Source organism: Toxorhynchites rutilus, chromosome 2 (genome assembly GCF_029784135.1).
Source record: "Toxorhynchites rutilus septentrionalis strain SRP chromosome 2, ASM2978413v1, whole genome shotgun sequence".
NCBI lineage: Eukaryota > Metazoa > Arthropoda > Insecta > Diptera > Culicidae > Toxorhynchites > Toxorhynchites rutilus.
In genome coordinates this window covers 221265683-221290379 of record NC_073745.1, presented here as the reverse complement: position 1 = coordinate 221290379, position 24697 = coordinate 221265683, and the positions used below count along the sequence as shown (strand labels likewise).

The following is a 24697-nucleotide window of genomic DNA, read 5'->3' as shown; positions in this document are numbered from 1 at the left end:
AGATCTGACATTGAACTTATCTCTATTCTATTTTACCTGTCCCTTTTTTGCTTTTTTGTTTAACATCGTTTATTTCTTACACCAAGTTGACTCCAAGCTTTCATCAAAGTTGATGTCCGAATGTCCGCAAACAAAAGCGACTTCTGACCATACTGGTCAGAATCTATTCTTACTATGGAAGCACGTAATTTGATATGCGGTTGAAGCCAGCACAACTAAGTTGTAAACAACGAAAGTGATTGAAAGAATTCATAGAAAAAGGAAACGGTAAATATCATCATTTCATTCAAACCGAAAACGATAGACCGCTGAGTTCGGTTAGAACATTCTGTCGCCTCGTGTATGTTCCTTTGTTCTTCTTTTACTAGAGAAATGAGATACCGTTATTGGTACGGCACGTTTTGAGGCCGCACAGGTACAACAGACGCAGGTAAAATAAAAGTGTGTAAATAAAAAAGAATATCTCCAGTTTCAATCTTTGCGGCAAAAGAGATTGGATGATCCATCGTCGTAAAATCGTAAAATAAACAACAGTAATGCTGAAATAATTCATCTGAAATAATAAATTTTGTTTTCTTCCTTCTTTCACAGATCGAAAATTCATAATCTATGGGCATCGTATAAACCAAAGGTAGGTTCCACCGGGCGAAAGATGACACCATTCCCGAGAGCTCGCTGTCAATAACCTGGCACCAATAAATCTCCAATCAACACGTCCAACACGGCAGTTTACCAATGCTCACTTCCGCATCGAATCCACGATCCCAGCACGCAATAGGCCAATGGAGTTCAATTTTTAAATTCACCTCGTACAGTACTGCCGTACTGCACCGACGGATTCCTGGCTGGCAGCCGAAGTCGATGAACTTTTCTGCGACGGCTAAACTAACCTACCCCAAACAGGGCAATACACAAAAAAACAAATCCTAATACTTCCAATCCACCTATCTATCGGACGGGTACAACAAGAGGGGCAGGGGTGGTGGTCGACAACACCACCAGAGCGATGTCGTCCACCAGCGAGCCGCCGAACAGAACGTTGCACTTTCGCCCTGAACTTACTTCCCGCCCCGTAAGCCCGGCCCGAGTTGGGCCTACCGCAGAGCCGTCGTAGTTCAAAATCAAAACCTCGTTCCTTTATTTACCCGATATAAACACACAAGCCGCGCCGGTTCGGGTTCTCCTCGGATAGCGGATAGCGTATTTTACACTATCGGCGGCGTGCGACCGGCCTGTCCCAGAATGTCAACAACCTTTAAACTTCAAAAAAGCGAAAAATTATAACACAAACGCAAAGTGTCACTCCCTGAACCGAGGGGAGGTGGTGCCGGTGGTGGCGGGGTTGGGGAAGGTTGAGCATGCAGCAAGTGTGGCACTTTCGTATGAAACTGAAAACATTCGGTTTGTTTTCACGCGTACCCCAGGCTGGTTTCCTTCCACATGCCTTCCACAGGTTCTCGGCACAGCTTGCGCAATGGGCGGCTTTCCCCTTCGCAAACAGGAAGAGCGAGAGCAGTGTTCCAAGGACTGGGGTTTAATTGAATAGTTGAAACTTTATCCACATTTGAATCCTAACAGGAGTGATAACTACCATTTTTCCGTATAGTAAGCACGGATCTGAAACTATATTTCTGTAATTAATCGGCTTGATTACTCTTCAATTTCATCCTTGATCAACTTCAATTTGAAGTAGTCGACCGGATGCAAGGTATGATCAGGTAGATTATTCTCCATTCAACAAAAATCAATGACGCGGTAATGTATGATAAAATCTATGCTCTCCCATCCGGCGTCATGGCTCATTTTTATTTCTAAATTCAACTAAATTAATTTTGCATTAAAAAGCACACAATGCAAAATTCAGTCACTCACGTATGTACCACACCACAAAAATAGATCATTTCAATGAACAACAAGGCCGTTCCATGTTCCTGTTACAAACAATATTTCAGCTTGCTACTGGAAATATGGGGGATGTAACTGAAAAACTGTCATTTTCAGTCAATAATGTTGAATTTCATTGTGCTTGCATAATTTTCCACAGTGAAATATTGTATAATTTGACGAAAAAGTAGGATTCGTTACCCTTTTGTTGAGCTTTGTTTTTCAAAGAAAACTACCGCTAACCACTTATCGCAACGAGCTACAGGAATTACCGTTAGCACGTGAAATCGGATAATGAGCATGCTCTATCGATTTTTTGTGTGTCTTCTGATGTAATCCTTTTGACAAGAACGACTTGTACAATCAAGAATGTTTTAAGTCCATAAATAAAACCTATTGCAGGAACCTTGGCCTCAACCCCAGCCATAAGGTTCTGCACGACCTCAAAATCCACAGTTTTCAGCATATTAACCCCTGCTTTCTTCATTTATTCTACATTCTTCACCATCTTAAGTCGTTTTAGAAAGGGCCCCATTATAACAACCCAGTATTTTTCTATTGGGCACAGTTCCGGAGTGTTTGGGGGGGGGTTCGTCGGACCGGCATGAGTCTTCAGGAGAGAGAGAATCCGTTTTTGGAGACACTCTTCCTAATACTCCTGTCTATTCATGGTGCTTGCCGTAACGAAAGGTGTAATCCGCTTTCTGCTAGTACAAATCGCTTGCCAAATTAGGAAGTTCGACAGCTTCTGTGTCCGGAGGTTCTCGGGTATATCCAACTTATCCTTGGCAGTCACATACAGGTTTCCTGGAATCGGGTTGAAATCCGCCTTCACATATGTCTCGTCATCCATTACGCAGCAGTGTTGTTTCGTTGACTTCCGGTCCTACAACTTCCGGATACGGCTTTTTGCGACCGTATTCTGTTCCTCGTCACGATTTGGAGACTTCTGAATCTTGAACGTAGGTAGTTCATCTAAAGTTTTGGTATTCTGCACGAAAGTCTTGCTCACATGCAACTTTTTAGCCACATCTCGAACTGATGCGATTTCTGTTTGAAGGCCCCAGCCATGCGTTTGTGATCGTTCTCGTTGACCTGACGGCTTTTTTTTTCGGATATTCGCTTCCAATCAACAGTCAGACGTTCTTCGAACCGTTTTATCATGCCAGACACCGTGGAATTCGCGATTCCCAACTTCTTTTCCGATGACACAATGCGACAGATCCTTATTCTCGAAATACTTGTGCAAAACTTTTCCGCGCACGCACTATTCTTTCGTCGCCATTTTGGATACTTTTGCGCACCTGATGAAATCTACTCACAGAGTAAAAAAAACACATCAAACTATGTCTACACAAAAATTTCAATTAATTTTATCGAAAATTAAAGCAATTTGAGTGTGTGCGGATTTTAAAAGGTACACCCTTTGTATATAAACATTTTTCCTCAATCCTACGTTTAATAAGGTAGCGAAGCGATTACACTCATGTTCTTTTTTACGCGTTTTTTACAAGGTTTTCTTTACGAGGTTTTTTTACGCGGAATTTCCAATTAACTCGTTTTTTTTGTCGCGGATTGTCCAATTAACGCGGTTTTTTCGCGTGGGTTTTCCAATTAAAGTGGTTTCTTTTGAGCAAGTACCGCGTAAAAAAACACCTGATCAATATTACACCTCTCTCTCGGCTCACATTTCTTCTTCATGCTCCCTCAGAGTATTTGACGGTAATCAGTGCTTGCGACGGAACTTAGCCCTTATGACGAAAGTTAGCGCCGCACTCTATCACGATGCTTACATAGATTTTAGGTGGCCTGGTTTTTTTAAGCGAATTTTCCAATTAACGCGGTTTTTTTTGCGAGGTACGTAACCCCCGCGTAATTAGAATGGTGACATATTTTCTTCAGTAAGGAGGAAACCGATTGCTCGCGAAGGAAGAAAGGAAGGGGACAAGAGTGTAAGGACTATCAGACACGAAGATCGATAGCTTGACGGAAAACTTTCACTTGTTATGATCGGTGGCAAGAACTCTCACAGAGTGTCAAAAAATGCTTCATCCTTCGCCTCAAAAGATGAACTGTTCTCGGAAAGATGCGACAAATAAATGAAGCACCCCGCGATATTATGATCCCAAACATTATCATATGAAGGCTCGTTTCTAAAAGCAATATAAGTTGCGACTTGCATTGGATGGTTATTTACGGTGTATTATGTTAACATGACGGTGTAATATATCAATAATGACATGACACCGATATTCTCTTGATGAAAGTTCTAGAGTTGAGAATTATTTGGTTTTGCTTAAATGTAAAGAAATTCAGAGAGAAAAGTAATTCAAACTTAAGATGTACAGTAACCTTAGCGGTATTAGTGCGACAACATGAGGATTTCTAGGATTTCCCGCTCTGATTTTTCACAAGTAGCGTAAATGATTTTGGTTTGTCAAATTTAGGGTGTTTTTACGCAACTAGTGAATGCAAATCGATTTTTCTTCATGAAAATCACATATAATCAATACGAGTTTGGGTTTGTTGAAAAGCCCCAAGTCTCTAGTTGCTAATACCACCATAAGACGTTGAAATTATTCAAGTATTTTCCTCAAAGAGAAATTATGATCATAATTTGTCCGCCTCTGATAATGGTTTGTCCGAAAAATGATCATGGTTTGTCCATTTTTAGAAATCATTATTTTTGAATAAAAAAAAAATCGATTTTAAATTAGATGTGGCATTTCTCATTGCTTGAGTTTACTGTCATCATATTGATCCATTAATAATTTAGGCTTTCTTCGGAATATTAATTTTTCTTGGGCATTTTAAAAGTGTTCACCTCAACACACTCAACACAGAGAATTTTTTTTACTATGCGCGAAGGACACTATAAACAAAACTGAAGCGCGCCAAATGGTTGTCATAGAAATCATGTGGACAAAACAACATTAGTGAATCGAACAGTTCATGATCAGAAATGAGGCCATCGAAACGCATTAATCACACGGTTTAGATATGTAAATCTGATACAAATGGTGTGCAAGCATGATGTTTACAATATTTGTAAGTGTTATAATCCAGAGAAAGTCTGAATAAGTGCCAAATAATCATCTGCTGATTGATTAATTGTTAGCTCAAGTGAGGGGCGCATTGGCACCAATAGAATGTGGATTTTATATTCCTTGAAAACATGTGAATCCGTGAAAATATACCATAAAACTACTATAAATCATGAAGAAGACAATATTATTTGTATGTTTGGAAATATTCGAATACCTAATTTGACACAGGTGCGCTGAACTAGAGCATTCAAAACAGTGGACAAACCATGATCATATTTTCGACTGGACAAACCAAAATCATTTACCTTAATAAACGAAGCATAACACAGCTAAAAACTTAATTGGTAAATTTGGATTATTTTTTTACAAATCATTGCATATTATGCATAAAATTGATATTAGAAATAATCGAAGGGAATGACAAAAAACATTAATATAAAAAAAAACGTACGAACTCATTTCAAAGCAGTACTTGTCTTGAAACTTAATTTAAAAATTCCAAAATCTCGAATTACTAAAAAATTGGTGAGCACAACGCTTTAATATTCTAGAAAAATCACACATCAATTAAAGAAATAGCCTAATTTTCTAATTTGGTACCCTATACAATATTTTCCATAGCCTTAGTGATAATGTTTGGGGCACTTTTTACGAACACATGAATACATACAATTATAGATTTGAGAAGAATAGAAAAAAAAGAAATTGTGAAAAAAAGTATGAACATTATCAGATGTTTGGTATCACGCAGTTCTCGAAATTTTCTAAAAAAATCACAAATATCAAGAAACACATACTAACATATTTACATATGAATTGAATCAGTACTGAGCCTCAAAATTCTAAAAAAAAATAGAAATTCGGAAATATATATTTGTTATACCGCGCAACACTGTTAAAATTCTAAAAAAAAATCACAGACATGATTCTAGAAAAGACGTAGGAACACATTTAAAGAAGAATTAAAGCAATAAAGAAATCTTCAAAACCTGAAAAAAAAATTCAAAATAATGTAACAATATTTTCCATAGAGCTGATTTGGTTTGAGGGCACTTTTTACTTCCTTGCCCAGCCAGGCTCATTCAATATTGTGCATCCTAAATAGAGCAAACTCCTCCTCTAATCTCTTTCATTGTGCCCATTGTCGTTTGTCATACGTCAAATGGCAAGTGAGTTCAAAACGTTTATTCTCTTAGAGGTGAATAAACTGCAAAGTTTCAAGCCTCTTAAAAACAAACAATCGAATCGAGTCATTCTCATCCATGCTTTTGAATGAACGATAAAAATATGCTCTGTCCTTCGACTCAACGCCTTTCATTAGGTTTTGTACAGTGGATCGGTCAGCTTTCTCGGACGCAGGATTCCAGTTTTTCTTGTATTTCGCCATCTTATTATTGATCTTACCGTCCTTTTTGAAGATTTGCTTGACAATAGCCCAGTATCTCTCGATCGGACGAAGCTGGAGCAGTTTGACGGATTGATGGCTTTCTCAACAAAATCTTCATTATTATCCTTGAACCACTTTAGAATGGTTCTGGCATAGTGGGCCGATGCCAAATCCGGCCAGAATAGTGATTGGGCGCTATGATTCTTGTTTAGTAGAAGCAACCTTTTCTACAAACACTCAGATTGGTACATATCGGAATTTATTGTATTTGTAATTTTTATATAGAAACTTGACGACTTCACCACATGAGCAGATTGCCTTTCACATAAGCAATTTCTGCCCAAAATTTTCCACCTGAATGGGTTTCTCACGGTCACTCACATCCTCGCCAATTACTGTGGTGTAAAATTGATGGTACCGGAAGAGTTATTGAGTCCTCTTCAACGCAAGTTTCATCATCCATCAGAAGGCACGGATTGGATTTCTGCAAAATTCGTTGATACAGCTTCCGGGCTCTAGCTTCCGCTCGTGATTTTTCTTCAGCGCTTTGTTTTGATGTTTTTTGCTTCGTGTATATCTTCAGGTTGTTCCGCTTTTTGATCCGCTGCATCATTCCGTCCCTCGTCCTAGCTTTTATCATCAAATCACCTATTGACATCGATTTATTTCGATTGATGAGAGTGATTACTTTCCGGTCCATATCGGAGTTGGAAGGTTGTTTTCTTCCTCTTCCCGGTAAATCATTGAATGATTAGTGTTCCCCGAACTTCTTAATGATGGATTTCACACTTGGCGGATGAATACCGAAACGTTTTGCCAATTTATTCATTGTAATACCTTTCTCTCGCATCCATGTGTCCAAGATTTGAACTTTAGTCTCCATTTTGATACGTGACATTTCGGAAGGAATGATAAATCCACACGTAAACAAATACTTGGTGGACTCTTGACAGATCAAGATACTAAATCCAGATGAGCACAACTGCAATGGACAAGGGGCACTAAAAATGTTCAAAGCTTATTTTCAATACACCCCTTATGTCTCCCGAAACTTCCGTAGCATCACTCTGTAGAACAGTTGTTTGAGAATTTGTTTGAAATTTTCGCCTTGTAGTAATGTATGAATTAAAAAAATTAATTAATATCGGATAGCGGAGAAAAAAAATACAATAGATTCAATGGATCAAATTTTCATTAATCCCTACCTTCATTAAGCCCTCTACAAAAATGTTGATTTGTGGCAACCATGGCGAAAACAGTCAAGCAACTAGTTGAAGTTGGAAGTTAAACATCGTGAGGCACTTCGTGTCCGCCGTGTCCGCGAATCCGTCATTTACAAAGCCTTTACACTTCTGGAGAAAGGCGAGAGCGTCGAACGGAAGCCTGGTTCCCATCGCCCGACGATGTTGCCCGATCGTAAGGTGCAGTAGAAGCTGAGAAGGTAGACCAACAGAATAAAATAAGTAAAACAAAACTTTTTACGAGGATCATTCAAAAAATAAGTTTCAGTGTCTCAGAAATCGCGAAAAAATAAAGTTAGAACAAAAACTAAGGAGATTTTCGTAATCTATGTTTTATTTTCTATTTTTCTACATAATCACCGTAACGTTCGAGGCATTTCAATAAATAATAATAAGTGATAGTCGCTAGGGGCTAGGTCTGGAGAGTAAGGAGGATGCTCGAACACAGTCCATTTGAATTTTTTCAATTGCTCTTGAGCTCTGCGAGCAGAATGGGGCCGCGCATTATCGTGGATGAGGAACAGTCCGTTCGTAAATAAACCTGGCATTTTGTTCTTAATCGCGGTTCTTAATCGGCCCAAAACTTCACAATAGTACGGTGATGAAACAGGCGTTCGGCGGTCAACGATTCGATAACACTGAAGAAATTCGTGACGCAGTTACATCATACTTCAAAAAGTTGGACGCACTTCGCGCTCGGAATAGAAAAAACTTGTGCCACGCTATGAAAAATGCCTCGAACGTTACGGCGATTATGTAGAAAAATGTAAAATAAAACGTAGATTACGAAAATCACCTTGTTTTTTGTCCTAACTTTATTTTTCCGCGATTTCTGAGGCACTGAAACTTATTTTTTGAACGACCCCCGTATATCGAACGGATTCATTGTGAATAAACATAATAACAAATCATGCACTAAAGCTGAAAAATAAAAATAACTAGGCAAGTAGCAGTTAGTATGTATCACACCCTTTTTTCATTAACCTAAGACGTTGATGGTATAAAATAAAATCGATTTTCTACTGAAAATCTGAATGAGTTAAACCCAACAGTTCAAAGGTGAGAGCAATCGAGGAAACACTTTTTTAAACGCTACAGATAAATCATTCATTATGCTTTTGATGTTTGAATAGATATATTATAATGGTATTCCCTGACACTCATATAGAAGAAGTAGATAAATTGTAAAAAAGAATTTGATTTTTCGAAGATCGATAGACATTATTCGTGCATCGCCATTCAACCAGCACCAAACAAGCGTCTAACGGAGAACGCACACAGTAACACACAGGGTCAGCGATAAAAATAAAATATCTCAAGGATGACTGTCGTTTCTCGAATTATCAGTGGATATTGTCGGAACATATATATGGCAGATCAGAAACTAAATCACGTATTATTGACAGTACAGGTAGATAAGCACACAAATGGACATAACGCTGCAAAAATTGTTATTAAAAAAAGGAAAAGTCCGAAAAGAAATATTTATTGTATCACCAAATTTCACTGACAGCAAGGTCAGCAAGGTCAGAGTTTAACGGTTTTGAAGGTCAGCTATTACGATATTATGATCGATATGGAAAGATGTCCACCATAGAATTACATCACACAAAAATAAGCCTATTATCTGATTGTCATGGTCAAAATCCGTTCGCAGCAAGAATAGTTATTAATGTTAACTTTATTTCTTAAAAAGTGACCTGTTTTTTGATTTGGTACCCTTGGTGACAGCAAGGTTGGAAACCAAGAATCTGTAGTTTGAGATTACAGATTTCTGTCTGGAGCAATATTTGCCCAGAATGAATTTTGAGGTAATAGGATCAAAGATTTTGAACAGCATCTGAAGAAGTCACAACAGGAAAATAACTTTAAGGGCATTGACGGTTTTTTTAATTGTAATAAGGTAACAATTAAAAAAAACAGGAGAACTACCTTCTAAGTCATGTCATAATAATCTATATATGGCTTTCATGTTTTTGACTATCACATGTCTCGTCACGTCAATAAGAGTAGGTTCCGTGAGGTGCTTGGACATACTAGCCTAGTTTTAAGTTAGTATAAGTCGTATCTTTGTTAGGATTAAGATTGAGTCATTTGGACTGTATTTTCTGTTGACGCAAAAGATGAGCAGGTTTCATACCCAGTTTAGAAGAAAGTTTCAAGCACACTAAAATGGGCTTTTTCCTGCTCCAAATAAACAATTAAACAGATAAAACAATTTTGTGTTTTCTAGAAGTAAATTGTGATAAAGATATTCACCTAGCGCAATATAAGTAGGTATGCACTGGTAACTGTGTAAACATCCATTGCACCTCAATGAAGCATAGTATTTTCACTGCAGTATTTATGCTTATCCTTACTCTGCATGGATATCATCGTCAAATCAACAGTAAATATGCCATAATACTAAAGCTAAGATTGTGCTTCAATACTGGTACTAAATTTAATAAAGATTTTCAGAATTAGATGAGATGGAAAAATTTTTAGATCAGGAACAAAGATTTTATTATGACAACTCTAACTGCTCTTACGTCAAAAAATGGTTATAAAATCAATTCCTGCTTTAATTGTTAACTATTTGAACTTTTGAATTGCTTGAAAAATACTATCCGACTTTCGATATAACTTTGACTTCATGGAATGAAATTGATTATTATTTCCTAAATAATTGTTTTGGGTGTAGAAACTAGAGAGTGTTCTTATTGAATTGTAACCCATCATTAACATATCGATTATCAATTATTTGAATATTGTTATTGATACAAATTCTCACTTATCTTCACATCCTTTACGAGTGTACAATATTTGCTGATCGAAACATAGGCTCCAAATTAAAGAATGGTTTCCTATGATTTTTTAAATATTTAATAACATTTCACAATTCATAAACACAATTTTGTTAGGCTGATTGAAAGAATTTAATTATTCCCAAAACAATTTGACAAAAAATGATCAACAAGGCATCACTGGTACTAGCAGCTGAGTTCACGGTTGGCAATAATACGAAAGGGTTCATCGACCCGCACCAGTTTGCAGTGACAAGCAGAACGCGAACTGATGCCACTGAGCCCAGTAAGAGGCATCACGTGGACACTTCGGGGGGGGGGGGGGGGGGAAAGATGACTTGGAGATGTGGGGCAAAATGAGCCACTGCATCCCCAATCCTCTTCGATCAACACTGCGGAACAATCCATACAACCAGAGAGGGAATGACACCACCTTCCCCGTGCTCCGCACCCGGAGAGTGTCATTTCATTTTCAATTAATATGGAGTGAAAATAACAAGGAAGCAAAAAAAAAGAAAAACAATAATACATACAAGCACAGGGAATGTAGAGTTCAATTGCCTTTTAACCCACAAGAACAAGGACTCGGTCGGTGGGTTGGCTGAATGGTTGGCTGGCTGAAGCTTCACGACATCGGACAGAACGTAAACAAACGTCGCAGACAGACCCCTTTGCCCTTTCTCGCTCTGCTGTCTCCACAGCCTTGTCGTCGTCGTCGTCCCTGCCTTCCCCGCTCCACGGTTTGTTTTCACTGCTCCTGCTGCAGCTGCTGCAGTCATTCATTCAGCAGCACTGGTCGCTGGCCTTTGGGGAGAAATTGGCCGCAAGCCACTGTGGGAGCCACGCTAGGTTCCCAGTCCTAGCGTAACTCTCAGTAATAGCAACGACCTACCGTATCCCGGGCAGGCCTATGTACACACAATGTCCCATTCCTCACGGAGCAGCAAATCGATAGAAACAGGCGCAGCCAGACTGGCGACGTGTTCGGATAATTTTCCCCCGGTTCGGTAAGGTCGGGAAAACTGCAACGCCGATAAAGGTGCCGGTCCACGGTGGATACACGTGACGATAGGAGGATGGGAGGCGTGTGTTTCGTTGTTTGTTTCTGTCGCATTTGGAGGTTAGAACAGGAGGGCAATGGGAAGTGCAAAATGCACAAAAAAAATCACAGATAGGTTTGAGGATGTCGTCAGTTTTAGTGGATTTTCCAGCTAATCGGAATCGCATCAGATGGGAATGTGCCAACTTTTGGGTGTGCATTTTATGTTTAGCTTGCATCGACGAAAGTGCACTTCTGTTCCAAAATCAAACAAAAGGCACATCCTCATCCAGGCATCCAGCGTGATATAGTGGCGCAGGATTTGAGCCCTTCTACGAAGGGTGCGAGAAAGAGTGCAAATTCCATCAAAAATTGCACTCACAGAGTATGGATTCTCCCTACTCGTCGTGGCACTCGGTGCAGCAACGCTGGGACATTGAAAATGCATTATGGGGGTTACTTTTGGGGCTGGCAGCTGGCGGGAGGAGAGCGAGTTCAACGACCGACCTACTCAACCATTCATTGTTGCCATGTAATATTCAAAGCCGAAGAGCTGCGCCACACATACACATCCGCAATTGCATCACATCGCCGCGTAGGTATATGGTAATGAGAGGTGTTCGGTGTGAATGCACTTTTTGCAAAATCGACGACGACGCGTTGTCGTCGCGCTTTGTCGAAACGCTGAGCATCTCGGATTGTTGACGGGCGCGGGAAGATGGCCACCGTTATCCTGCATTGATTTTACATCCGCCAACGGGATGGCAACGATGCAAGCGCGGACGAGGCACGGAGCCGTGAGACTCGTGCTGATCTCTAATAAACTCTCCTGATGCGCTTCAATTACTCGCCATGAAACATTATCCCAACCAGACAACGCCTGATTGGCGCGACGCGCGTTCGCGCGATGTGCAATACTTAATATGCTGTTTAATTGATATTAAATTTTAATTAAAACCTATCCTTCGAATGAACAGCGCGAATTTGACCCGATGCATGTTAGAAACATATACAAAAACGATACAGGATGGCGGCAACGGTTGGTTTGTAAGGATGGCAGATGCGAGTTTCCCTTTTTACGAGATTTTGATGTGCTAGAAGAAGGATTCTTTGTTGCTCTTTTAGCTATGTTTAAAAATCATTTCATCCATGCATGCAGTAATTAAATTGATATGGTGAATTTTACCAGGATACAACATATGTTGTAGCAATAGTTAGAATAGAAGAACTCCTTGGGATTTCCTATTTTGATGTACTGCCATTTTGCGCTCCACTGAAACCGAGGCGCAACCGGGAAAATGAGCACCCCATTATTTCACTGAAATAATAATTTAGAAATCTTTTAATGACACAGGTTCACATTTTAAAATATTTGAAAGGCAGCCGACTCTTAAGTACATGCTTGATTATTTCAATTTATAATATACAATAGTTCCGGTAATCAGAGTAATCAGAGTTCACTCAATTCGACAGAAATATTACATTTTGTTGATAATTTGGAAACTTATGTTGTTTCAGCAATTCCTGGATTTGAGCTATCTGTAGTATATCGCCATTTAAGTTTAACAGCAGGTTGATGGATTTTCGATTTGAAAATACGTTCGTTCGAAGTATTATACTAGCCGTTTAACACTCTCAAACATTACGTATAGTCAAAATCGAACCATTGCAATATCCAAAACTGTAAAAAAATACTAACGATAATCTTAAATTTATACTATTTTCACGAAATTCCCCTGTTTTACATTGGTACACGCGTCTTCTCGAATTTGTAATCATGATACTTCGAAATCTCAACTAAGTACTGAGTACAAATGAAGCGAGAAATACTACCTTGAGACGATGAAGTTTGTCGTTAGAGCTCCCAACTATCCCAAGAAGTCGGTCTAAAAGATAGTACGACAATCGTTGGAAATTTCTTTGACGAAAAATTCCCCCGGCCAGAACGGGAATCGAGCCCGAACCTCCGGCATGTTAGGTGTGACACTAACCACTCGGCCACGGGAGCACGCCTTACTTCAGGCCTCCAGTGAAACCGTCTCGATTCATATTTTAGTTATTTTCGTTTCCGCCTCGTTTCCTGGTTCGTAGATGTGATTTCTATTATGCTACCCCAAAATTCAACTGAACGATTAGAAGCATTAGAAACAAAAATACTCAGGAATGGGAACAACAGCGACGAAAAAACTGTTGAATTTATTTGTAGCAGACAGTCACCTTCCATTTATTGTTATAGTCTAAATACAATGACTTCAGCATAGAAGTTTCTGTTTGTGTGTTAACCTATGTTTATGCTTGTTTCTGATTGAAAAGTGAATCAAGTAGTTTTACGTTCTTAGTTCATAATCAACTTTCTACTCAATGAAAGGGTTCTGGTCGATATGTGTTATCCACGAGTTTCGACGCCTCTTATCCTCGTAGCTTACCTACTATTCATCACTAGTTTGGGGAAAGGTTTTTCTTTCCAGAACTGTTAAGCGACAAACCCGTCATGGTTCGTTGTGCAAACGTCTCTAGAAAATGTCTCAGAACGTCTCATGGTTCTCCATAATAATGTCTAGACAGTGATTTATCGTTTCGAAAATAATTTCTTTCCAAATCTTTACTTCTAAATGGTGTTGCTAGTCGAAACCATTTTTCTTCTAATTTTTCGATATAGACGATCTGACGTCTCACTTCCGGCACTCTTGCTTCGGAACGGAAGTAAAACCGTGGTGACGAAACAGCCATAAGATTGAATGTCACTATAATACAGATTTTTTTTTTCGATAAACCAAATGTATTAGCAGAAGAATAAAACCAAACAATTTATATTCTTCTGTCATTTTCGTGATACAGTGATACTTACGCAACGATAATTCTCAGACTTTTGATGTGGAGCTACGTTTTCAGGAAGGGTTTCAAATCAGAAAACATGTAACGTTTTCATGAAATGAAGTTAACGTTAATAACTATTTTCATTGCGAACGAATTCTGATGATTTGCATACCAATCAAATCGGGAATTCTCTAAGATTTGGTTGATATGCTTACATTACAATTAAATAATCTCTGAGCAGTTTAAATTGATGACAACAGAAAGCATTCTCATTTTCCCATACATTTGTTCTGCAAGCATTTATTTTTGACATTCAGATACAGAAAAATAAGTATTTGGCGTCAAATCAAAACTACATGGCGAATGGTCTAATAGTTTGATTTTATTATTGTTCAAAAAATCTGATTGGATGAGACGCTTGTAGTTTTTTTTCTTTTTTCTTCGGCCTTCGGATTACCGTTGGTCCTATAGAGGTTACAGGGTTATCATATCCTCAGAATAATCTTTATTTATACAGATTTTTAAGATTTTTTTTCTGTAGTTAGTGATTATAGATTTTTTGAATTTCATACATAATACAGGTCGGACTCGATTATATATAATCGCAATTTCACTTTCAACGTTAATTTTCGAATCCAATACATAATCGAATCACAAAAAAGCTATTTTTCTATTAATGTTTGAGATTCATACATTAATGAAAAAATTGTTTTCTTGAGATGCGATTATGTATAGGATTTGAATATAATTGTTGAAAACAAATGGTCGACTATATATAATCGAGTCCGACCTGTATATAGATTTTTTGACAATAACGTTCCAATATGATTTGATGACAACATTTTTAATTAAGCTCTTGTTGCAAGGACTGAGATCTGAAAGATCTGAAAGAACCATCGACGACATGTTTTGGATTACTTCTTCCGGGAATATAGTAGGAGTTCGAATTCGAACTAGAAAGAAAATTCCGTGGCTCGCCTTTTCCAAAAAAGTTTCCGAGTTTACTTGTGATGAAATACCCATCTCTGCACTATGTTCGCCGAATACGGTTGTGCCAAAATTCGTACCTACATTTGGAATTAAAAATTAAAAAATTGAAATTTATTAAAAAAAATAAAAAAAAATATATTTGATGGATAGTTGTCTTTCGCACAACCCAAAGCGAGCATAAATGAGTTTAACTTAATTCAGTAAATATTAGAACTTAAAACATTGAAAATTCTGAAATCGTCGGCAACAAAAGTGGTTACAATTCGACCAATCCTATTTAGTTTTTTTTTCAAATTAAACTTTGCTATTGATTAATAAGTTGAATAAAACATTTCAAACTGGAACACTCGAATCAACTCAGAACAATTTGGAAACTAGAGCTGTATATCTCAATGTTTTGAGCAGTGCTTGGAAATATCTGTTTCACATCAATCTTTTCAGCTGAATTTCAAACCACATACGATCATTATACCATTGCATTCGGGATACCGAAAATGAACCAACGCAAAGCCTCGCAATCACAGCAAGCCTTTGTCAGTTGATTCATTCACTTTCGTTCATTCTCTCTTTCGTTCTGCTCTGCGTTCATGGAATGTAAACAAATGGAAAATATTCCTAGTTATGTCATTCATTGATATTAAAATACTCGTTCATTCACTATCAGCATCGTTCTCGGACACTGACGAAACGGAGAAATTCGTTGAGGAAGATAACGAATTACAGAATGCTCATAATAGTGACAAGAAATAAAACTGTAAATGTAAATGTATGTAATGTTTCCGTCTCAGTTAAAATGCTTTTATTTTACATAATGAATATGCAATTCCAATTCCACTTGTCAGAAATGCTTCCAGTTCCGATGCAAAAATACCGTCTTGACTCAAATTTCGAACATTCAATTTTTGACTCAAATTTCGAACGGACGAACATAAAATGGTGGAGTCCGAAACACGACCGCAATGGGAATATTTCTAGCTACCTTTTGCAAACGGATAAAACTGTGCTACATGATTAGCGGATGAAATTGCCAACATCGCGTGAAGTTTGTATTCGCTACTCGGATCGATTCTGCAGAATTCTTCCTCACCGTCCAAGCCTATGCAATCCTTAGTTGTGAGTGTGCATGCAGATCTTGCTTTTTTGTTGGCATTTCCGCTTGCTCCACCCATTTGCAATGCCCTTTCGGAGTGACCTCAAAAATAACTGAATAAGCAAGGCACTGACTGAATGAGAAAATCACACACATATCGGGATATTGAAAATGAACAGTCACAACATTCCTGACGATCTAACGTAAAATATAACTTTCTTATCTTTATAGATGGAGGTAAACATAGTTCGACGATGTTGTAGCCCCAATTATTTTAAATAACTTTGTAGAACAAATCTTTTTTAATATAAGTAATCAATTTAGCGCTTTTTTTCCTAAGTTGCATTAGGGGGACCATGAAAAAGCGGGTTTTTTTGCTCTAACTTTTATGTTTCAAATTCTATATCAAAAGTGTCTTGATGCGACTTTTAGAGCTTATCAAGACCAACATTTTGCGATGCAGAACTTGTTATGTTATGTTGATGATTTTTTATCCCATAACTCATGATTTCAATTTTAATTTCTAAATCACAGATCATGTAGAGTGAACTATGTTCTTTCAAATTCCGTCAATAAACTTTGTTTAGGTTTGCTCCAGAAAGAATGACAAGCAATTGCAGAGAGCGTATTTTTTTGGAAGAAATATCAATAATTTTGAGTGAAGTTGAGATATTGACATGTACTGCATAGTAAAATGTTTGTATTAGTAAGCTTTAAAAGTATTCCGGAGACAGTTTGTATGTAGAATTTGAAATATAAAAGTTAGAGTATAAAGACCGTTTTTTCATGGTAACCCTAACGCAACTTAGAAAAAAGACACTATATTGGTTATTTCAAGAGATAGAAAAAACATTGTTCTACAAAGATGTCTTAAATAACTGGGACTACAACATTGTCGAACTATGTTTACCTCTATCTATAAAGATGAGAAAGTTAAATTTTGTATTTCATCGACAAGTTGGGTCACCCTATTTTTGATATCATAAAAATGAGTGCTCTATCATATGTAAAAACTTTGTCGAAGACAGTTTTTGTGTTGAGAATAACCGCCGAGCTCTAAATGGTTTTTTTTTTCTTTATTATAGTGGCTTTCAACACATTTCGGCTGGTTCGTCACTTTTATATCCATTTTTGGAAGAATGTCGGGAGTGAGAATTGAACTCGTGATCTCTGCGTGAGAGGTATGGATGTTACCACTACGCCATATCGCCTCCCGCTCTAAATGCTAATTTCCACTTAAATGCATCTCCTGGACCATTGTGCAATGGTTCTTGAAACGAAGACTTCATAAATTCGTGAAAAAATCACGTATGGAGATGATAAAATTATTTCAAAACTGAAAGTATTGAAATATCATATCTTTAACATGATTTTTGCATGTGTAAAACATATATAGTTTTTTATAGTTTAGTTTTAGAATAGTTTTCTTTTTATGTTTTTATTGTCTATAGATTTTAAAAATGTATATTCTCTACCAAGTCAACAATAAATTAAATTAACCCGATCAATTAGTCGTCGTTTGATTTCTATAACCTTTCAAAACTTTCAGTTATACCACTTTCTTAAGATGTATTCTTGATTGAATAAAAATTTACCTTTCCGTCACTATGACTATGAACATTACATGAGATTATGATCAGACATCTAATTTTCTGAACTGGTCGAATATTTAATTGTAAAATGCGAAAAACTGAAATTTCTTAAAAAAAGGAGGGGAGGAGGCTCAAGATGAACTGATGTAAACAAATTTTAAAGGTTTTTGCAATTTAATTGGCTTAAGATTCGTATATAATCATTATATTCATCTAATTTTTTTAATCGGTCATTTGCCCAGTCATGGTAGATATACATGAAATACCGATCGTTAGATAAAGTGATAAAGTGGAATCCAACGATAACAAACGCTTTTCATGGCCTTGTGATCAAACGATATTTTTTATGTTACATGTTTATCGTTCATTATTAGTTTCTTACCAACAATTTTCAAAAGTTGACACTTCATATCCGAAAGTTGAAGCAAGTTGACCAATGCGATTCTTCGTTTATAAATTATAGCATGAGAATGTTTTGAGTATTTTTTTCGGCAATTTTCATGTAATATTCAAGTAAATAGTGACTCTCGTTTTTTAATACATCAGATTATAGTGCAATTGTGTGCATTGTAAAGAAGCTGACGCCATGGTTAACGCAATTTATTAAATAATTCAATTTAGCTTCGCCACATTTCATGTTAGGGCTGTTCAATTTTTGAATTCGGCTGTGTGTGCCAAAATGAAATCAACGCAAGCCAAATCACGGAAAACCAACAAAATCAGCGCCTCTCACAGCGAAGGGATAGCCACAAAACAAAATCAAAGTGCCTGGGCTGCCACTAGAATCAGAACCTACCACAACCGTATTCCGCTTGCGCAGACTGAAATGGAAAACAGCTCTCCCCTGTTCCGTGCTTCCGGGTTTTCCAATGCAGTGTCAGATGGGCTGGTGTCGTGTGTGTGTGTGGGTGGGGGGTGGGGTTGGAAGTGCGCCTCCGAGACACTAAAAGCGAATCGAAACAAAAACAACGTCGCCGCCGTCGTTGGTTGCTGTCTCGTCGAGAGCGTTTTGCATTTGGTGGTGAAATTCTGGCAATTTCAAGCATTTCTACCACGCTGGCTCTCTCTTTCGGCTTTTCTTTTCGTTTTCTCGATAGAGTGAGGCCCGTGTCGACGGGTGATCAATAGCAGAACAGACGACGCGACGCTTGGGCAGTAATTGGAGACTTTGGCTACTAAATTAAAGTCATTTGACGAGAGCCGCTATGTGGAAAATTGTCCATGCGCACAGAATATTGTAATTTGAGAGTTCTTTGAGGCCTGCAATCAAGGTGATTTTGGACGCCGCCGACGTCCATAGGCAATGTTACTGCATTCAAAATTGTTATTATTTAATTCACTTTCCAGTGGGTTACAGAAAAAGGACTCTGTTGAAACAATTTAGTCTTCTTCAATTATTTGGTTTTTGAACCAAGCCCCTTCATTTACCATTTGGTGGAGAAGCATGGTGGATGCTGTGCCAGGGTTTTACCACCCATTAAAACTCTCCTTCAAATAAAAGATACTTAGTAACAAACTTTTTCACGCTTTCCGAATAATCCCAGGAATTAACTTTTCAACAACTGACGAAAGTAGAGAATCAAACAAAACGCAACACATGTGTCCGAAACTTAACTTGCTCGTCGCTCCGCACCACGTAGTTCGATTGCTTCCTCGGGATGTCCGGGGTTATGAATTGACCTCGCCCACATTCGTTCACGTGTTTTTCTTTCCGTACGCCCAAAACGAAACAACAACAACACACAGTAGCAAACACATAAATGGTAGTAACAAAACAGACATGTTGCTATCGTCGCCGCCACCAGACTTAACTGATGCAGACGAAATTGGAGTGAGATTGGGGCCCTTTTGGATGGGACGACGACGACGACGACGACGATGGCGATGATGGCAAAGACGATGAAGTCGACGCCGGTCATGACATGCAAGAGCAGGGTGGCGGCGACGGAGACGGAGGAACGAGGCAGACAGATTGGGTGATGAATTTTTAACAAGTTTCCAAGAATTTTCAGGAGGAGTAAATTCACGAATGGGTCGGTTTGCCGCTTACGAAAAAATGTAAGCAGGAAGGGGTCGAAACGTTTTAGCAATTTGACCATTATTTAATAATTTTAATATTATTTTAAAAGGCAGCATTCAAGACAAACTCAAACTTTCAAGCAAAATAAATTGATATTCGACTACAAAGCCTCAACAGGAAGGAAACCGGATGCGGACTGATAACTCAGTAGAATTCGTTGTATGACATATTGGATCGATAATAAAAAAGACTGTTGAATCTACTTTGGCACTTATGGTATCTGAAAAATGAGTTACTATCGAATATGAGGTAAAAAATCGTAGAAAAAAAATAATTCGTAACGGTTGAAATTTCCGAGACAAAAACTGTTTTCCGTCTAAGCCTGCAGCGCTCTCTCAACCAAGACTCGACATGTTGGACAAAAACTTTGGGGGAAACTCTGAATGAATTGAATACAGATCTGATGAAATGTTTAAAAGACTGATTTATAAACACATGAACACCGCACTGATTTTTTTTTTGCTGCGCTTTCCATTCAACCCGAATCACAGCTCTTGCTCAATGTCAGTGCTGGTCCTAGCTTCTGAACAAAAAAATATTGTATAAAAAGCTTTTCAGAAATTCGTGACTATCTAGAAAATAGTCACATTTTGTAACACATCCGAAAACAAAGCCCCATATATATATAATAGCTGACCCGACCAACTTCATCCGCCCAAAATAATTTTTTTGATTTGAATACATTCAAACATCCACGTTTTCTTACTAAGTGAACGTTAGTGAGTCCAATCACTGAACTCTTCATTGATTGATTACCCTTTGACCCTTTACAATTTCCTTTTACTAAAAATTGTCTAGTACTTCTACAAAAATTCGTCCTTATAATATAAAATTATTTTCAGACACAATTCTCGTTCAAGATTCTTCAAGCATTTGGAAATAACATGTTTCTCCTTTGCATGGAATACATGTTTGATACAGAGAATAGTACAAAATAAAGACAGCTCAAATCGGACCATTCCTTCTTCGGGTTTAGGGCACACCTACACATTTGGCCTTCCATTTTTGTTTATATAGATAGAAGATATAGGAATGCGTTATTCCGTCTAAAAATCCTTTTCCACTTTTGAACAAAAATCAATTTCGTTAGCGCCAACATCAAATGGACTAACAACGCTTAGCTAATTGTAGAACATATGGGAATTCAATTTTCCGAATTTTCTGATTTTTCACTCCGCTATATTGATCTACGGGAAGAGACGAATACTACGAAATATAGATGACTCAAATTGAACGCTTACCAACATATTTGGCCTTCCATTTTTATTTATAGATGTAAGATATGGAAATGCGATATTTCGCCTGTAAATCCATTCCCATTTACGAACAAAGATCAATTTCGATAGCGCAAATATCGAATGGACTAACAACGTTTATTATGATGTAATTTTCGAACATTTTCCAACAATTTTCCGAATTTTCCGAAAATTTTCCCAGATTTTTCTCTCCACTATATAGATCTACGGGAAGAGACGAATAAAACAAAATACAGGAGGCTAAAATCGGACCATCCCTTCTTCGGTTTTTCCGCTTACCAACAGATTTTGCCTTACATTTTTATTTATATAGAAAACTAGCTGACCCGGCAAACTTCGTCATGCCCAAAATTTATTTTTCGTTATCACATCCATTTTTCCTTACTAAGCGCTGTTCATGGGTGCAATCGCAGAATTGTTTATTGATTGAAAAAAAAATACCTTTTACCATAAAATTCCTAGTACTTCTACCAAAACTCGTCATTATAATATCAGATTATTTTCAGACACAATTCTCGTTCAAGTTCACCCCTAAATCAGACAATTCCTCTCTCGAGTTTTGCTCTTATCAACACATTCGGCGATCCATTCATATTTATATAGATAGAAGACGATAGTGAAGTAGGAGTGCGTTTTATCACATTAAAATCCATTTCCATTTTCGAACGAAAATCAATTTCGTTAGCGCAAACAATTGTGTTTCATTTGTATGGCAGCCTCCTCTTGGAGAGGTGGGAAGGAGTGTCGAACCATTATAGAAGCGTTTATCAATCTCTAAAACCTCTATATGGCAATTTTGATTCCATTTACTTGATTAGTTCTCGAGTTATTCAGCCCCCCCCCCTCCTGTAGAGAGGGGGAGGAGTGTCAAACCATCTTAGAAAAATTTATTGCCTCCTAAAATCTCCACATGCCAAATTTGGTTCTATTTTCTTGATTAATTCTTGAGTTATGCAGGAATTTATGCTTCTTTTGTATGGCAGACACCCTCCCCCCCCACCTTTAGAGATGGGGAAGGAGTGTCCAACCACCATAGAAACATTTATTGCATCCTAAAACCTCCACATGTTAAATTTGGTTTGGTTTGCTTGATTAATTTTCGAGTAATGCAGAACTTTGTGTTTCATTTGTATGGCAGCCCCCCTTTAGAGAGAGGGGAGAAGTGTCTAACCCCCATAGAAACATTTATTGTTTACAAAAACCTTCACATGCCAAATTTCGTTTGGTTTGCTTGATTAATTTTCGAGTAATGCAGAAATTTGTGTTTCATTTGTATGGCAGCCCCCCCACCCCCCCCCCCCCCTTAGAGAGGGGGGAGGGGTTTCTAACTATCATAAGAACCATCGCCGACCCCAAAAACACCTACATATCAATTTCTGTGTCGAATGGTTCAGTAGTTTCCGAGTCCATAAGAATCAGACAGACAGACAGACAGACAGAAATCCATTTTTATATATATAGATTTTTTTTTTGCTGTAAAACCGTCATTTCCTGTGCCTAGGGGCACAGACGGGATCTTGACTTAGGACTGTGATTGTGTGTAGTAATTGCATTTGAATAGAATTTTTTCATTGTTCACAACCTGTAATTTTTTTTCTTTTTTGATACATCAAATGGAAGCCCTGAAAAATATGCGTGAGTATACCCGAACTTCTAAATCAACAGCCAGTTAAATTCATTAATTAAATTTTTTACATACCCAAACAACATGCTCGATATTATGCCATCCCGGACCACAATTTCATAAATTGTTAGTAGCAAGACCTACACTATAAAACGTGAATTGAGCACGAATTGATTGGACAACAACCTGAACTTCAATCTATCAAAATCTCTATTAACGTTCAACCTTTTGAGCCAGGCTCATGTCAAATCTTTGGGGAGTAACGAGTGAAATCATCCAATATTATCATCAAGATCATTCCTAGATTATCCTTTCATTGATTCTGCCAACGGATAAATGTCTATTATCGGCAAATCGAGAATAATTCACAATACGCATCTAATCACATTGTGAGTTAACGCCGAATTGTAGGCAAAAATATTGCGTTGTGGAGGAAAACGAGTTGCTAGTAAAATAAAAAAAAAATACCCATTTCAATTTTCATATTGTTTACATCATTTACTATATTCACTGTTTATGGCTTAAGCAGAAATTCTGGAGAAATTTCCTGTCTAATGGTATACAACACAACATATGCCGCAATAACGGTTTTGAGTAACATGCGTTTGAAAACTCTTAATAAATCGTTACATTTTTCGTAGAGTGACCCCCCCTATATAGAAATCAAAGACATAGTACTATGTCAAAACTTAGTGTTGGCCCCCAGAGACCGACACGGGACTAACCGTGGTAAAAGGCATGCTAAGATTATATGTTTTACGGATTTCGTAAACATTTTTGTTATCTATACCTACCATAACTTCTGCTATTATTACAAGCATAAATACACAGCTCCATAATTTTCTTCAGAAACACCTTTTAAATTGCATCCTTCTACCTGAAATCCACAGCTACTTCTTCCTCGTGAGAAGGCAGCAGCAGCACTTTTTCCTCATTAGCATCGTTAGCTCATATTTTCCTCGCCATCGTCGTCATCCTTTACCGGCAGCGATCGAGGTGGATGGGTGGCTGGTAATGATGGTGCTGTAACAGACAACCCCCATTTGACATCCAACCCGTCTGCCACCCCCACCACTTCCCAATTCACCTTTCACTAGTGAATTTCTGCGTCTAGCAGTGTGTGTGAGTGTGAGTGAGTGTTCTCGCAATGCTTTGTTATTGAAGAATACGTTTGCCGTCGAGCAACACGAGAGCAGGAAAAACAAACCCAAAACAAACTAAACACCCTTGCCATCTTCCTCCCCCTGCGCTGCACAATCTTACTCGTTGCCACCCTTGCCACCCACAATTGTGTGGTTTTCGCGGAAGTGGTGGAAATTGGGGTAGGTTAGGGAGGCCCCTACCCCTGCTTGAGAATGTGCTGCGCATGATAAAATTATGCATTTTTGCCTGATGGATCTCTTTTGCATTTTTCGCTCTCGCTTGCGCTTGATCCATCTCTCACGGCGGAGCGCTCACGGACAATTGTTTGGGGTGTCACCCATTCATTTATGCCCTGCGACGAGAACTCACGAAAATTACGGCTTTCGATTCGGCGGGGGGAGTGTCAATGTTAGATATTGAGTAATTACCGAATATTACAATTTTAATTTGTGTTTTTTTTTGTTTTTTTTTTTCAGGTAAGGTTATGTCAGGATTTCACGATTCCATGTTACATGAGTAAGTAAAAATGAATCGGACACCAGCCAACGGAGGCAATTTTACACAGAAACAATGTCCTTTCTCCGACATTTTGTAATTACATATGACATTACAGTAAAGCACTTTCATCCAATCTATATATTTTTTCACTTTCAGATTCTATAATATGTCATGTTTCTGTTGATATAATGTTAGATTCATCACTTTTCAAATCACTACAATT

General features: G+C 38.0%; 1 protein-coding gene across 2 annotated transcripts in view; it reads left to right on the top strand.

Annotated features, from left to right (window-relative positions):
- LOC129771630 (PR domain zinc finger protein 1) overlaps positions 1 to 24697 on the top strand; it is a 131984-nt gene that overhangs the window by 29106 nt on the left and 78181 nt on the right. For both annotated transcript variants that reach the window (XM_055775484.1, XM_055775476.1), the window contains exon 2: positions 592 to 631. The gene's annotated coding sequence lies outside the window, so the exon portion shown is untranslated. The remainder of the gene's footprint in view (positions 1 to 591; positions 632 to 24697) is intronic.